Below are 15,362 nucleotides of genomic sequence, written 5' to 3' on the forward strand. Positions count from 1 at the left end.
TGCTGCTTCTGTTGCCTGTGTGCTCTTGAGCAAGGCACCTCATGCCGATGCAGACAAGTCTTTGTTATCCTACTTTTGAGCATGTGGTCATTATTGGAAATTCCAGTTGATAAGTAAGAACATTTTTATCAATCAATCATTTTATTTTATGGTTAAAGCCCTTATTCACAAATCACTATTTGCCTCATAGTGTTTAACAAGGTGCGACATCCTCAGCCCTCGACTACAGTAAGGAAAAAATACCTAAAAAAAGGACGTTAAAATGAAAACTATGAAACATATTTAATGACCTTCTTGAGACGAGCATATTCCTCATTCTTTAAAAGCACTTCTCCTCCTCAGTTCTCTTTAGAAACAACACAGTAGCTGCACAGACTGAAGTAGAGGAGAGGAGGAAAAAAGAAGCACCGAGCAGAAAATGGAGATCCCTTCCCTTCAGATCCCATTTAGAGAGGCCCTGCACATTTTTAAAGTGTCAATTGTTTTTGTCTCTTGAAGTGTAGACGGAATGTTTGAATTCCAGTATTAACTGTAGTGCCTGCTGAGTTAAATTATGGTCCCTGGGCTGTGGGGTGGGAGTAATCAATAAGAATACACGAGGCGGTGTGTAATGTGTCTGCTCCGAGCAGCAGGGACACTGTCCCCCTTACCCTGTCCCCCAGCAGGTTAGATAAATATGATACTGAAACAGGGCACACTGGATTATATGATATCAATGTAGAATCAGGGAAGTGCTATTACACTCCCCTTGCCCACTGTGAGTACTATTGACAAGGTTGGCTTTGAACACGGTAGTGCACTGCTCTCTCTGCCTCTCTCCTCTGTCTCTCTCTCTCCTCTGTCTCTCGCTCTCTCTCCTCTGATTCTCTCTCTCTCTCTCTCTCTGCCTCTGTGTAAGGACCACAGGACAAAAGAGATCCATATATTCTACTTATCTTTGATTAAAATGGCCATTTTACTCCCGTGCTTTGAAGTCATGTTTATTGCACCCACAAGTGAATCAGTGCAGGCCATAGCTGTGATCACAACCTGTAAATTCCCATGTGCTTCTTTTGCATAAAGAGCCAATAACATAATGTGCAATCAATATGCAATTGACTTGATTTTTAACGCCTGGCAACATGATGCTCATAACATTTCGCCACTGACAACACGATCTCTTTTTTCTCTTCGTGTTGACCCTGTCAAATGTCTGACCAATTAACTGCTGTTGTTGTTTGGCTGCTTACTAGTTGCTCGTACAGTAACCTCATATCACTGATCTACTCAGGCTATTGATTAACCCCCCCTCCTCTGCGGTGAAAGGATCAAACCTGGCATGTCTGAAAGGCCATTATCAGCGTCCACTTCAGATAACCTGCTACAACCTGATACAGACCTCCTTACAGGTCGCAACCTCGCTGCCCTCTCCAGCCAAACCAGCCCCCCCAGCCATCATTATCATTGTGTTCTTAAGTGACACACAGGTCAAGAAAACTGCACTGCGTTGATGTCACACATGTGAATAATCTATTTAGCTGTAAGACACGCAAGACAAATGTCACACGTCTGCTTTATCAAGTAGATTTTCGCACAAAGGGAAATGACAAGTGTATCAAAGGCAGAGGAGGATGCAGAACTTTCTCTGAGTTTAATTGAGTTGCACTATTTGTAAATACGCTTTTTCTATCTTCTATAGCTATTTGCCACTATTGTTGTTTTTCATATATATTTCTTTATTTTAAAGATCTTTGAATTTCAACTTTTTGAATTTTAATATTCTGTACGTGGAGTTGAATTTTAATATAGGGGCAATTTTAGAAAACACTCCCATCTATGAAATACCTCAAACATTTTCAGGACATTGTTTCAAGGTAAGAGAAATTTCAATCAAAGATTATTAGCAGCAGCCCTCAGTGTATTTTTACTTTTTAATTTAGACATTCCTTTATTTCAATTAAAACCTTAACACGTGTGCCGGGGTCTGGATTTGTTGCACTCTTACATTTTTTCAAAGTGCATTTCTTTTTTTACAAACCTGAGAGGACTCCAGATATTAAAGCTTTATTTTTTATAGGCCAGGTATTAGTGACATCACGGTTGCTTTCACACAGAAGCTAATTTGCATAAAGGTCAGAGTCAAGCTCCATGATGGAAGTTGTTCAGCATCTCCGTCTCTTAGCAACACTCCTGGTGTTCGGCATATGTTGAATTGGTCCTTGGCACTCGTCTTTCACCAACAGAAAAATTCATAAATGAAATGCCACCCAACCTGCACGAACACCCAGAGACGCTCCCCTCGCTTCCCTCATGGGCTGCCATACTTTGTTACACCAAAATTAATAAAAACCAGCACATTGTTTCAGCAGAGGAGAATTTCACTGCTTTGTCTTGCACAGCTTTTCACAGACCTCAGTTATTGGGAGTGTGGGGGGTGTAAAAATGTTTATCAAGAATTGGGCTAAGATTAGAGGCAAATTAGCAGGTAATTGGAGACACCTGCAAAACAAAGGGGAGGATGAAGAGGTGCAGTGATGAAGGGCAGCGCAGCCTCCATCCTTTTATTGGTGGGGGGGAGGCGTTTAAACAGGGGATTTAGTATGTTGATAAGTAAGTGACTTTTGTCCTCCTTCCATGGTGACAGCATCCAGATGCTGCCCAGAGATGTTAATAGAGGGCCACTCTCTGGACAATGGTCTCCATCACTGCTTTCACCACAGACTCCATCCTCCGGGCTGAGACACTTTTCTCTGGGTAAAAAGAAGAGATGTGCTCCAATTATTGTTTTTGGCAAAGGCAGTCAGCCATAAACTAAACTCTAATTACTGCTCTGATACTCGTGTCTATCGTCTTGGTCACACACACACACACACACACACACACACACACACACACACACACACACACACACACACACACACGGTCTTTGCCCAGAACATTTTAACTTCTCTGTGCGAGGTCAAATTTACGCACGTTTATCGCCCACTCCCTCGCATCCTCGGTCCCTCTTCCTCTTCCTCTCCCTCTCCTCGTCCCTGTCCTGAAACCTTCTGCTCTCAGTTTCCAGCTCCGCCGCGTTTCACGACTCATTTGCAGGCGGTGTGTGGCTCCGTGGAAGCGTCTCTCTGTGAGGGAATTATTCTACTGCTGCACACACACACACACACGTCAGTGCAATAAATAATAAATACAGATAATAATAATAAACTTTATTTATACAGCTTTTTTTAAAACACATTTTCAAAGTACTTTGTCGAAACAATTCGGGATTATTGTTATTATCATTAGAATATTATTATTATTATGCTGCAACAAATGATTACACTATGTGTATATTAGATTCATATATTTTTGAATTGCTTTGCTCCTCTTAGGGATCCGGCTAAAACCAAAAATCTAAGATCCAAGCCACATACTTCTAAATGTTATTTCAAATAAAAGAAATAAACAAATAAATAAAAGACATTTGTCAACAACCGGACAAATTATTTTCGCATTATATCTTTGAATAGTAACTGAACTGCACAAGGAAGTGGGGACGTGATGATGTTGTGTCTAAACTTGTGTAATTCGTGTAATTCAAGTGTATTTATTTGATCCCTGAACTGTTTCGTGCTGCGGTAAATCGACGGAATGGACCTTTACTCGTTATCTTTCAATATGCTCTGATTATTGATTATCGACCATTAGATATTTCTGTGTGTGTTGGTCTAACACACGATCACTGAACTTTCTTTGGAGACCTGGTGTGTTATTGTCGGTCTCAGCTACACAGCATCAACATCTCTCATCTTCATCTCTCCTCCTCCTCTCCTCTTCCTCCTCTTCATCTCTCCTCACTCTGTCGTTTCACCGTCACCACTTCAAACAGCGTCTTCATTTCCCCTCGTGTTCATGCAAACATGTGAACAACTGCACCAACAACACGCATTAGTCCTAAATAACAAAAGCCTTTTTGTGTTAAGTGTATCGATTGATGCACGTGCGTGTGTGTGTGCGCGTGTATCTGTCCACCTCCGGATCCTGGACGCAACGTGTCTGTATATATATATATATATATATATATATACATACATATATATATCTAAATATATTTATATGTAATTTCTGACTCGTTCAGACGCAGATCGCAGGCTGTGATTGTGTGTTGCTGCAGGTTGTGTGTCTCTTGTGTGTCTCTTGTGTTACAGTGTGCAGATTGTAATGATGGAGGGTCCTTGATGTGGCAGCACTGATTACATCAGTCTCTGTGTCTCCACCTTCTCATCTCAGGTATTTACTCGCTGCAGAGGAGTCACGGCTCCACGATGCAGCCTCTGTGTGATTGTTCGGACTCTCTCCATTACTGACGCTGAGATTAACAATCTGACACTTTCATTCCGTCCCTTTATTCATCCTCTGATTACTTGTTGCTGCTTAATTGGAAAATATATGAAGATGTTTACGTCGTGCGTTAAAATGCATTTCTAATTTCCTATTGGCTGCTCTGTAATTAGATCCACGGCGGGCAGAGCTGTTTTACTGAGTGGGAGTGGGAGGCTCCTCCTCACTGTTTAACTAAATAATGTCTCCATGAAAAGTTCCTCTAGTGATGGAGGTCTGCACATCCTTCACTTTCATGGAGATGGAGCAAATTAAGAATGAAAAAACAACACGTTGAGGTTCTGAATTCAAATGAGGAAGTGTTCAAGTGTCAAAAGTGAAAAGAAACTCATTATTCAGCTTATATATTAGATTTTATGTGATAAGTAATATTAATGAAGCAGTATTTTTATTTTTATAATGATGCATCTATTTAACTGTTGAGGTTGGTCTATAGCTGCAGCCTTTCTAAAATATTTTTATTAAAAGTTTATTCTAAAACAATGCTTTATATTTCAAGTTTACTCGGTTTGTAAAAATTCAATCTGTTAAAATGATGGTTATCGAAGCTGTCAAACAATGTAGATGAGTTGAGACAAAGTAACCTCCCTGACTTGTGGGGTTTAAGGTGTAATCAGATGGAAAGTACCTGCTCTACACAATATATCATCATAATGTGTTCAGCTCTGTGTGTTTATATAAAATATCGAACTTTTCTTTCCATCATTATTTCCCTTATTTCTCTGTTTACTGTTTGCATCACTGTACATTTTCATATAACTCATTATCAGGATATTGTGTATAAAATATATTTAATTACCTTATATCTATCAAAAAGTTTATTAAATAATGGGATTACTATCACATCTACTTTGACATTCATGCAGCATTTTCATTTGCGCTGGGATGAGGGGAAGTTCACCGTATATTGTTTGGTAGTTTCATCTATAACAAAGTAAAATATTATATCAACACGTGTGATTTATATGTCAATTATTTATCTATTACTATAGCTGTCAAATCAATGTAGTTCAGTTTAGAAAGTAAACTATTTCCTGATTTATTGACTTCATGTTACATTAGAATGAAGTAAAAATAAACCATTGCTGAAGCAAACCCACTTTACACTGCACTTTTACTTCATGATATGTGTGCATCGCTGTATGTTTGTGGAGTAACTATGTAGATATAAAATCTAACTTTTCTGTCTTTCCCTTCTTTCTCTGTTTACTGTTTACACTCTTAGATAAAAAGGACAGCTTTGTGCTGGAATACCTGCAGAGCAACTCTCCACAGATGAGAGCTATTCATATCTTTTACTTGAATCAGAGTAACAACGCAGAAATGTGAAAATAGTCCACTGCAAGTAAAAATCCTACTTACAGAGTTTTATGTAAGTAATAATCAGCGTGTATTACTTTTATATGCATCAAATTATGTATTAAATTCTTGATCACTGTCACTGATACATTGGCATTAATGCAGTATTTTCATCTTTCACTTGGTTGAGGTGCAGCTACATGTTGTTGTTGTATATTGTTGGGTAGTTCAATCTATAACACTGCAGCATTTATATCAACTCGTGATTTGCATGTAAATTATTTATCTGCATGTAACTATAGCTGTCAAATCAATGTAGTGGAGTAAAAGTATAAAATGTCAAATAATGATATTCAGTCCTCAAATAACTACAAGTAAGATAAATACAGTACATGAGTAAATGTACTTGGTTACTTTCCACCTCTTACAATAAATCCCTCTGGTCTGTGTGCAGGTTGTGATCAGTATCAGCATGTGACAGATGTTTCCTCCTGTAACCGCCACACCTGACCGCTCCTCTCCTCTCCACACTGATGATATCACACCGCTGACGGAGACAAGAGTCCCATAAGGCTCCGCTTTACAGTGAAAACATGTCATCTGACCATGTCACCCGGCTCAACCCAAATATTGTGCGTTGTTGGTAAAGAGAGGTCAGGCGACTTGTGAGCCGGGTATTTCAAGCCCCGCTTTCTCTTAATGAAGTATTCATGAAGCAGGCAGTGGGAGCAGAGTATAGCCTTACACGACACTGGTGGTTCCGACGCGCCCCCCCGGCGCCCCCCCCCCATGTGTGTTGCTCGGCTTCCCCTCCCCCCTGCCCGTAGACAGGGCCATCATTCCTAGTGTACTTCCAGCAATGATATCAAAAAGGTTTTTTTTTTTTTTTTTGGTCAAGCCAAAGAGAGGTCATTCTAATAATACCCAAGGTCAGTGGTGGGAGCCAGCGAGTCTCCCAGTCATTATTCATTTGTTCACAGAGTTAATGACAGTTGCAGGGAGACGAGAACTTGGAGCCAGTAGCCATGTGATGTCACCAACACATGCCAAGGGATTAGGAGGGCAGGCAGGGGACAAGAACTGTGGATTATACAAGTAAAAGAACACACACAACCTTTACTGCTGAAGATGTAGGAAATTATACAAAGCCTATATTCATATTGTTAATATTTGTATTTATTAAAGTAAAACGTAAATGCTGTTCTGGATGGTGTCTAACATGTCTGCTTCTTCCGTTTGATGGAACATGCTAAACAGCATCATTCAGTGTAAGCATTTTGGGTAAATGATAAAATATTACGGATGTTTTTACAATGGGAGGTGAAACAACAATTTCAGTTTGTTTCATTTACTCATTTTAATAGTCACCGCATTATTTTCACGGTGAAGAAAAAACAACCTTTACTGCTCAACTCCTTTACTGCTGAAGATATGGCCAATAATACAAAGCCCATATTAGCATTGTTAACATTTATATTCATTAACATGAAACCTAAAAGCTCTTCTGGAAGAGTTCTAACATGTTTGCTGCTTTAACCTGATCAAACATGCTTCTTTTTATTTTAAACACGATCATTCATTCACAGCCTTTTGGGCAAATGACAAAATATTGTGCATGTTTTCATAGTGGGAGGTGAACCAATAATTTCAGTTTGTCTCATTTACTCATTTTCGTAGTCCCCACATTATTTGCACATGCAGTGAAAAACAGAGGAGCAAAACACTGGAGCCAGTGGCTTTCACACAGAGAGAATGAACAATGAACACACCTTATTCAGTCAGCGAGCAGGCAGCGAACAATGAACCCCTCCCTCCTGTCTAGCAACATGTCTGATAATGACCACATCCACCGCCACTGATAGCGCTCTTCTCTTTCTGACCTACATGTGCATGAATATGACTCAGATGAAACATTTCAGGAGGGATATTGAGAGGATGATCAGCTGTGCACGTGTAGCAACATTAAAAAAAACCTTTTCCTCGTGTGAAAAATCCTCCATATGTTGTTTTGTCTGCACATTTAGTCAAAGGAGTGAACTCTCCTCTTGTTCTCTTTTCTCTGAGATACAATGTGCATTTTGGACGAGTCGACAGTGTCGGCAACTAAGAGGCAGATACAGTAAAATCCCTGTTTGAGCATAAGGTCAGAGTATAAATATGAACTGCGTTTTGCATTACTTTCAGATGAGTGAAGCTGTCAGAGCAATAATATGAGCCTTCAGTCCCACTTTCTGCCACTTATCCCCCATTCTAGCACCAAGGGGTCATGTGAAAATTGAAAGTGACAGTCAAAGCAGCATGTTGAACAGGCTGATTGGACTGAGGCTGTCCCGGCCGAGATCAGAGCTCTTTAACACCAGGCCCATCAGAGGTCTTTCTGTGGAAGCCACTGGATCTCAAGAAAAATAAGACCCTGACAATGAAAAGGAAATGTTACCGAACTAAAACTAGTCAAGATCTGGAAACAGACACACAAACTCTACTCAGATTCACACAATGAGCTCCAAATGATTTTAATTGATGTGAAGAAAGTTGGAGTAAAAAACTGAGGAGCAGCATTAACAGCAAGAGTTCACTGTGAGGTCCTTCTCTCAGACAGGATTCACTCCTCACATCCAGATGGTTGAAGTCCAGCGGTTTCTCCTCTTTGTGGTCGTTTGAATGAAAAATGTTTGTATCACCTGTTTTTTGCGGATGATTTAATGAGCGCATGATGCTGTCACATGAAAGACATTCTTTCTTACTTCATCCAAATCACTCCCTGTCAATTTATATTTTGTTTCATATGCAGCATTGCATGAAGGTCCGTCAGAAGCAATCAGCTCGCCGTCATCCATTCAGACGATAATAAATCACGTCATTATCACTTTTACTTGGGGCCCATCTTTGAAATGGAGGGAGGATGAAGTAGTTTTTGTCAGGTGGAAGAATAACTTATGATCATTTTATGTCCCGCTGAGAACCCTTGAAAATAATAATATACCACAGCAGAAGCACATGAACAAATGAAAGGCGCAGAGTGTTATAAATCTGATGGGATTTGCATATTTCTGCCTCCGAGCAGGCAAAAGAAATCACATGGCAAATAAGAAAGAGAAAAAAAGTGGTTACAAAACACACTCAGAAGTTATGGGTTCACGTGAAGACGGATTTGTTTCTCCACAACTCACTCCTGATTGAAAGTGTGAGGATTTCAAGGTTTGAAAAAAAGCAGCTTGAAGAATTTCTAATATCTGAAAGACTCAAAGTCAAGATTATTAATCAAATCATCAGTCATAATGTGCTTATTTGACCCTTGAGCCTCTTTACTTGTGACTATAACATTTTCTCTTTGGTTCAGTTCTCTCTGGTTTCATCTTTAAACTGGTTTACTTCTACCAGCATTTAAAAAAAAAAAATTGAAATACAGTGAAAGGCTGCTGTCAGATAATGTCAGAGCTCGTCTATTGAGCGCTGTCACTTATAACCTGAGAATCAAAGTGTCACATCCTGTCTCACCTGCTCAGGTCTGGGATTAGTTATGTGCTTTATTGTGTGTGTACTGTGTGTTAATATGAATTGTGCCTGTTGAAAGTAGATTATTATTACTGTACTGAAAAAGCCACAAAAATGAACTGATCAATGAATAGGTAAGTTTTCAAAAAGCCAGTCATTAGCTACTTTTCCTGGACTGTATGTGAAAATGAAAAAAATTAAATAATAAAGATAATAAAGCTTCTCTCTTGTTTAACAATATAAAATGTTTTAAGATGCAAATATCCAAACTTCACTGTGGATTGTGGGTAATTGGCTGAAGCAGCTGGACTCAAACACCTTAACAAAATGTACAACTGCTCACTGGAGCTTTGCACAGACACAGACTCTGCCCTGTGTCATTAGTTATTTTGTGTGTGTGTGTGTGTGTGTGTGTGTGTGTGTGTGTGTGTGTGTGTGTGTGAAGGAGGGAGGGAGAGAGACAGTGAGGCGCCTGCACCAGGGTCATGTGAACAGATACATTAATCAATAACATTTTCATATATTTTTGATTTAATTTCATTTTGCGACAGACAAACCTGAGCCAGTGTGGTCTGTAGCTGTGTATTAAAAATCTCTTTGCTTCACAGTTCCAGGTTATCATCAGACATGTGCTCCCGCTGCAGGAACCACACGTGAACAGATCAATGTAACACACTCACCTTGTTTTATTTGACTTAACTTGAAACTTGGATGTGATGAAAACAAAACTTGTGAATAGATGAAGTCATGTGAAAATCAAATGTAATGATTGACAAAATTTCAATAAAGAAGTTTAGCTCAGGCCGGAGGAAAGAATCAAAAGTTATTCAAAGCCACTATCCTAAAACTGATCATAATTATTAATAATAAGAACAATAATGAAACTCTTCTGTCTGTTTCCTGTGCCTAAACAGTTGTGTTGAAGAGAGGTTCCACATTTTGACTAAAGGTTTTCCAACAGCAACTAACTGAGACTCATGAAACACTTGAGACATGTTTCCTTTCACTCTCTCTCTCTCACATGAACATTAGAGACAGTGCAGCTTAATTGTGTGATACATGTTTTAATGTAAGAACAAAAACACTTGGGCTCTCCTCCTCCTCCTCCTCCTCCTCCTCCCCCTCCTCCTTCCTGTAAAGGATCAGGTAAAAGGCTCGTCTCCAAAAAAGCTATCGTCCCATGTCCATCCCAACATCAGAATTCTCCAACCCATGTTCTCCCTCTTTTTTTTCTTCTTTTTTTTGATTCCACTGATCTGAGCTTGAAATGCGAAGACAGCAAAGCACTAAGCCTTCAAACGTGTGATTTTTTCAAAAGATCTCTAGAAGCAATCTCTGCCTGGCTGACCCCTGACAGCTGCAGATCTCTTTACTTCTCTCTCTGCTGGCACTTCATTTGGTAGAAAAGCTCTCAGATTCACACCTCTGTCAGGCAGCACAAGTGTTTATTATGTGCATACACAGAATATCCCATATAGTGCACATCACCTCAAAGGCATGCAGCGTGCACTCTTTTAATAAACATCCTGGAAATTCTCACAAAACAACACCATATAGTATTTTATGGGGTTTTATTTCTTCTCCCTCATTTTTATTGCACAGAAATGTTTTTTTTCTCTCCAAACTGAAACCGAGTAGATGTGAGAAATGTTTTTTTATTTATCGTCTCTCCAGAGCCATGAAATGTGTTTCCTCTGCAGCAGAGATGAACCTGAACTGTGTCCTCTGGCTCCACCGCTCCTCAGTGAGGACACATCAAATACAGATCCTCCATGCCTACATTTATTTTATTTTATTTTATAATCCAATGTTTTTACACTTAAAATCACCTCGAATCTAGAAAATAAAAACCTCAACACATGCGGTGAAAAATGTGCATCACTGCATGATGACATGGTTGCAGACAGATGAAGACACATTCTGCAAGAGCAGTTAAATTTAAATACACTCTCCCATTTTGTTGGATTATAAATGGCCACACCACAACAGAATTATCTGAACAATGGCGTGTGCTATATGTGCAGTTTGTGTTGGTTTATTATGGCAGCTCTTCGCAGCGTTGCTCGCAGTGCCGGTGCCTCCCTCTCTGGAAATGAGACTGCAGGCTCTATCATTAGATCGGATGGCAAGTCTTTATGCAAAGTGTTTTGCATAATTACATACCAAAGCCAGAATAGCCACCCTCAAATTTTATGGGTCACAAAGCATCAACAATTGCCGCATTATTGTCCACCATAGTCCAGCCCCACCAATGACAAGGAACGAAAAAAGAGAAGAAGGAGTGAGAGAAAGAAAAAGAAAAACCCTCGTCTGCCTGATCTCAACTTGGGAGATTGAATTTTCTCTCCATTAAAAAAGTAAAGACGATTATTTCCAAACTGACATCTTGTTTACATGTAGTTGTAAAAGTTCAGAGGAGCTGAGTCCACGACATCAAGTATAGATGCTGTGTCGAGTCGTGTTACTCACATTTATACACATTTATATCCAGGAAGAGGAACAAACTATTATTCAAAACCTTTTTAATGTTTTTTTTTCCATTTTAACTAATTTATTAAATGTATAATTTAAGTATTTATCCTAAAGAAATCACTCACATTAGTGCTTTGATTGTAGAATTGAATATGTGTGTCTATTGTATACTATTGGTTATTTAGTAATTATAAGAATATGAATTTAATTGTGTTATTTAAAACTATTATTAAATCAGATATTACTCAGTCTAAGAATCGATAAGATCTAAGATAAGTTCGTTTCAGTTTCCTTCATTTCAGATCAAATGCAATATCACAATGTTAATTAAACCAATTTAACTCATTTTAAAGATTTAATTCGCAATAACTGTTCATGTATTAAAAATAATATGAAGCTAATTTTAATTAAAAACGTCGCAACATTTGAAGTCAACACAAAAGCAACACCTGCAATAAAGAGGCGATTTAATAAAGAGAAAATAATCAGAATGACCTTGATTTGTTTTCAATAATCCAGAAGAGAGTTCATATTACGAGATATTGATTAATATCAAAATAACTAAATATTAATATTGTAAAGATTTTACTCTTTGTTTTCAATCAGCGGATATCCGTGGTTAAAAAGGCCGCAGGCATTATCACCCAATAAGAAACTGGTTTTCTTTTTCAAAACGAACCAATTATGGAAGTGATAAATAAATGAGAAGAATTGAAGGAGCTGGTGACAGCAGAAAAGGTTTGATGTGTAAAAGTGAAAAGAAGCTGTGAACAGATGGAAACACGAGGGACAGGGTCACATGTATCGATGGTTTAAAAAAACATTTTCCTCTAACATTTATTTGCTCGATGGCCTGAAAAAAAAACAGAGAGGTGTTTGAAGTGAAATCAAAATTCGATAAAGAACTCTCGGCCTCGTGTGACACATCAAACTGTTGTCACCAAATATTTCTCACGAACATGTGATTCTTCAAAAACATCGAAATATGAGCGACAACAGCGGCAGAGTGAAGTGTTGAGAATTTATTGTGCAACACGTGAAACATCTCAACTTCATCTGCATTCTTCCCTTCGTCTTATATTTTCTTGTTTATAATTAATTAAACTTGATTTAAATCATTGAATTAGTGATAGAATAACTAATTTCTCCCGAAGGTTTATTTGCACAATTACAATCAGATTTGTGAATGAAATAAGTGAAATTTCCAACTCAAACTAACGCACAGTTCCACCTCTCTGTCACTGCAGGTTTCTAATATTGGTTTTAAATATACTTTGATTGAAATATTTTGCTCAAGAGAAAAAGAAAGGATGGAAACAGGTGGAGCTGCAACACACAACAAGCCGCCGGAGCAGAGTTGAGGGTCAAACGTGCAGAACAGCGCCATCTCGCTGTAGCAGGCACATTTTTCTCTCTCCTCCGTGAGGTTGAACTCTTTCCTGTGTTCGTGCTCTGACATCAGGCAGCGACACCGCTGCTGCTGCTCAGGTCTGTTTGTGGCCAACAGTCAGACGCGTTATGGATGTTCATTAGTGCGGGGAGGGGGTGGTGGTGGGGTGCGGGGGTCCCGGAGCGGGTCCCAGGACCTGCGGGGGTCACTGAGTGGAGGGTGGTGGGGGGTTGGAGGACTTGAGTACAGTACAGTGACTTCACTGTCATGTAAGACAACACGATTATCAGCTGGGCGTCTGGTTTCCAAACTGAGGTCCCGGGACGCTCCTGGGTCGCTGCAGGGGGACATGATGATAATAATGAGGCTCCTGCAGGACCCAGAGAAATGATTTCATTTGTCCTCCGCCTTGCGATTTGGTTTTTGCACATTTGCAGGATGGGTAGAAATGATAGTGTTTGAAATGTTGATGCTTGGTTTCTATGTGCTGGTCCGCAGGGTGCAGACGGTGCACGTGGACAGAAAACACATCAAGCTGCAGAAAATGTCAGATGTGGGTTTTATCCTGTGACGAAGAAGCGGGGGTCCAGGGTTTGTACCGAGGGTACTCTTGACACGAGAAGGTGTGTGCGTCTAACGAAAGACCCGGATTATATGACTTACTTATTTTTTATGATATGTTATAAACTGAGAGAGAACAAAAAAAATGTTTTAATATTGAGGCGAAGGTTCCTGCGAGAACAGATACAAACATCGGTGGAGCTGTAAGATCCCCTGTAACAGTGGGTGGATGTTGGAGTCAATAACAAACTTGTCCTCTTTTTATTTATTTAATCTTTATATAAAAACGTCTCTTCTTTAGGAAATGACCAGTTTTCATCAAGATCCAATCAACAGAGCAAATATCCAACTCGTGCAGCCACTGAAAGCAGGCGCGCCTAAACGATGCGTAAAGACGCAGTGGGTGTAATGTAAGACCGCAGCTCTGACTGCACGGAGGCCTTTGTGTTTATCCGGGAGGTTCAAATCCGCTCTGGAGAAATGTCAGACGCAGCCTCGGTGCCATTTAAACGAGCGTAGACCCAACTACACAAGAGGAGAATAAATAAAACCTCCCTCTGCCTTTTAGGAAAATTCAGGATCAGACTTTTTATTTTAGTACAGTGGAAAAAATGTGAATGAGATTTGTTTTAATTAGCAGGAAACATATTTTTCCTTGCACCTGTGGAATGTGTGGATGCAGAGTGACGCTCTGATGGAAATGAGGATGAGAACTGTGATGATGATGAGGAGGAGTTGACAGGAGAATAACCTTGTGCCTCAACCAGCATCAATGAGAATTACATGAAATTCATTTCACAGTTAGAGGCTGCGCTGCGCACACACGCACGCACACACACACACACACACACACACACACACGGACAAGAAGAAAATTAAAAAAACATCAGCTCGTGAGAGTGCGGTATGTGGAGTGACACGAGCGAGACCTGCAGGCCTCGTGCGGTGTATTATGGGGAAGTTTATTTTGTTAGAGCTCCTAAATCCGAATAAGCTAATGTGTAATATCATCATCATATTTATCATCGGGTTTTGCACACACACCTAGGGAACACGGTGCACAGACCTGCACAACTGTCAATAAGGTTGACTTAATCTGTGATTTCTTAATAACACACGCACGCACGGCATCCCAAAAACACGTGATCTCCAACTTAAACTCTGTCTTTGTTTCCAGGCTCCCAAACTCCTCGAGAGCGACGAGCCTGAAACGTTCACACCGCGACCCCTGGAAGACTGACAAGCAGTGCGGTGCACCTAATGGGGATCTTAATAAAGTATCTATGTACCCCATAGTAGCAAATCGATACTAGATGTAGGCCTATATCGATCAATACCTATGAAGTGGTCCTGATGAAATAATGCGCTCTGGTTTGGGAGGCTGAGGGTCTGCAGTCTAATATCCAGGAGAGTGTTTGCGGTCTCTTCAAATCATCCCTCTGGCTCAGCGCTGTGTGTGTGTGTGTGTGTGTGTGTGTGTGTGTGTGTGTGTGTGTGTGTGTGTGTGTGTGTGTGTGTGTGTGTGTGCTCTGAAGGTGCAGTCTCCCTCCTGTGAAGCTTTGGGCAGATATATTATTTGCACTCACTGGTCCGCGTCTCCATCAGAGTTTAGTCCTCTTTCAGTCCTAAAATCATTTTTCACTATAATAGACTATAAGCGCCACTCATGCTCACACAGGCTAGTGGCTTGTGATTGGGTTTACTTGGGATGCAATATTCAAACTATCACAGGGACTGTTATGTTCCACTGGCACCGAGATATGCTCACCGTGAACGCGCCTGG

The 15,362-nt window shown here is 40.0% G+C and overlaps 1 long non-coding RNA gene across 1 annotated transcript; it reads left to right on the forward strand.

Moving 5' to 3' along the window:
• The first annotated feature begins 4,117 nt into the window (after nucleotides 1-4,117).
• Nucleotides 4,118-9,984, forward strand: LOC138410802 (uncharacterized). The gene is made up of 3 exons (XR_011243401.1): nucleotides 4,118-4,251; nucleotides 5,588-5,734; nucleotides 6,116-9,984. It is a non-coding gene; the product is annotated as an uncharacterized lncRNA (long non-coding RNA).
• The last annotated feature ends 5,378 nt before the right edge of the window (nucleotides 9,985-15,362 follow it).

Source organism: Paralichthys olivaceus, chromosome 7, assembly GCF_024713975.1.
Source record: "Paralichthys olivaceus isolate ysfri-2021 chromosome 7, ASM2471397v2, whole genome shotgun sequence".
In the NCBI taxonomy this organism is placed as follows: domain Eukaryota; kingdom Metazoa; phylum Chordata; class Actinopteri; order Pleuronectiformes; family Paralichthyidae; genus Paralichthys; species Paralichthys olivaceus.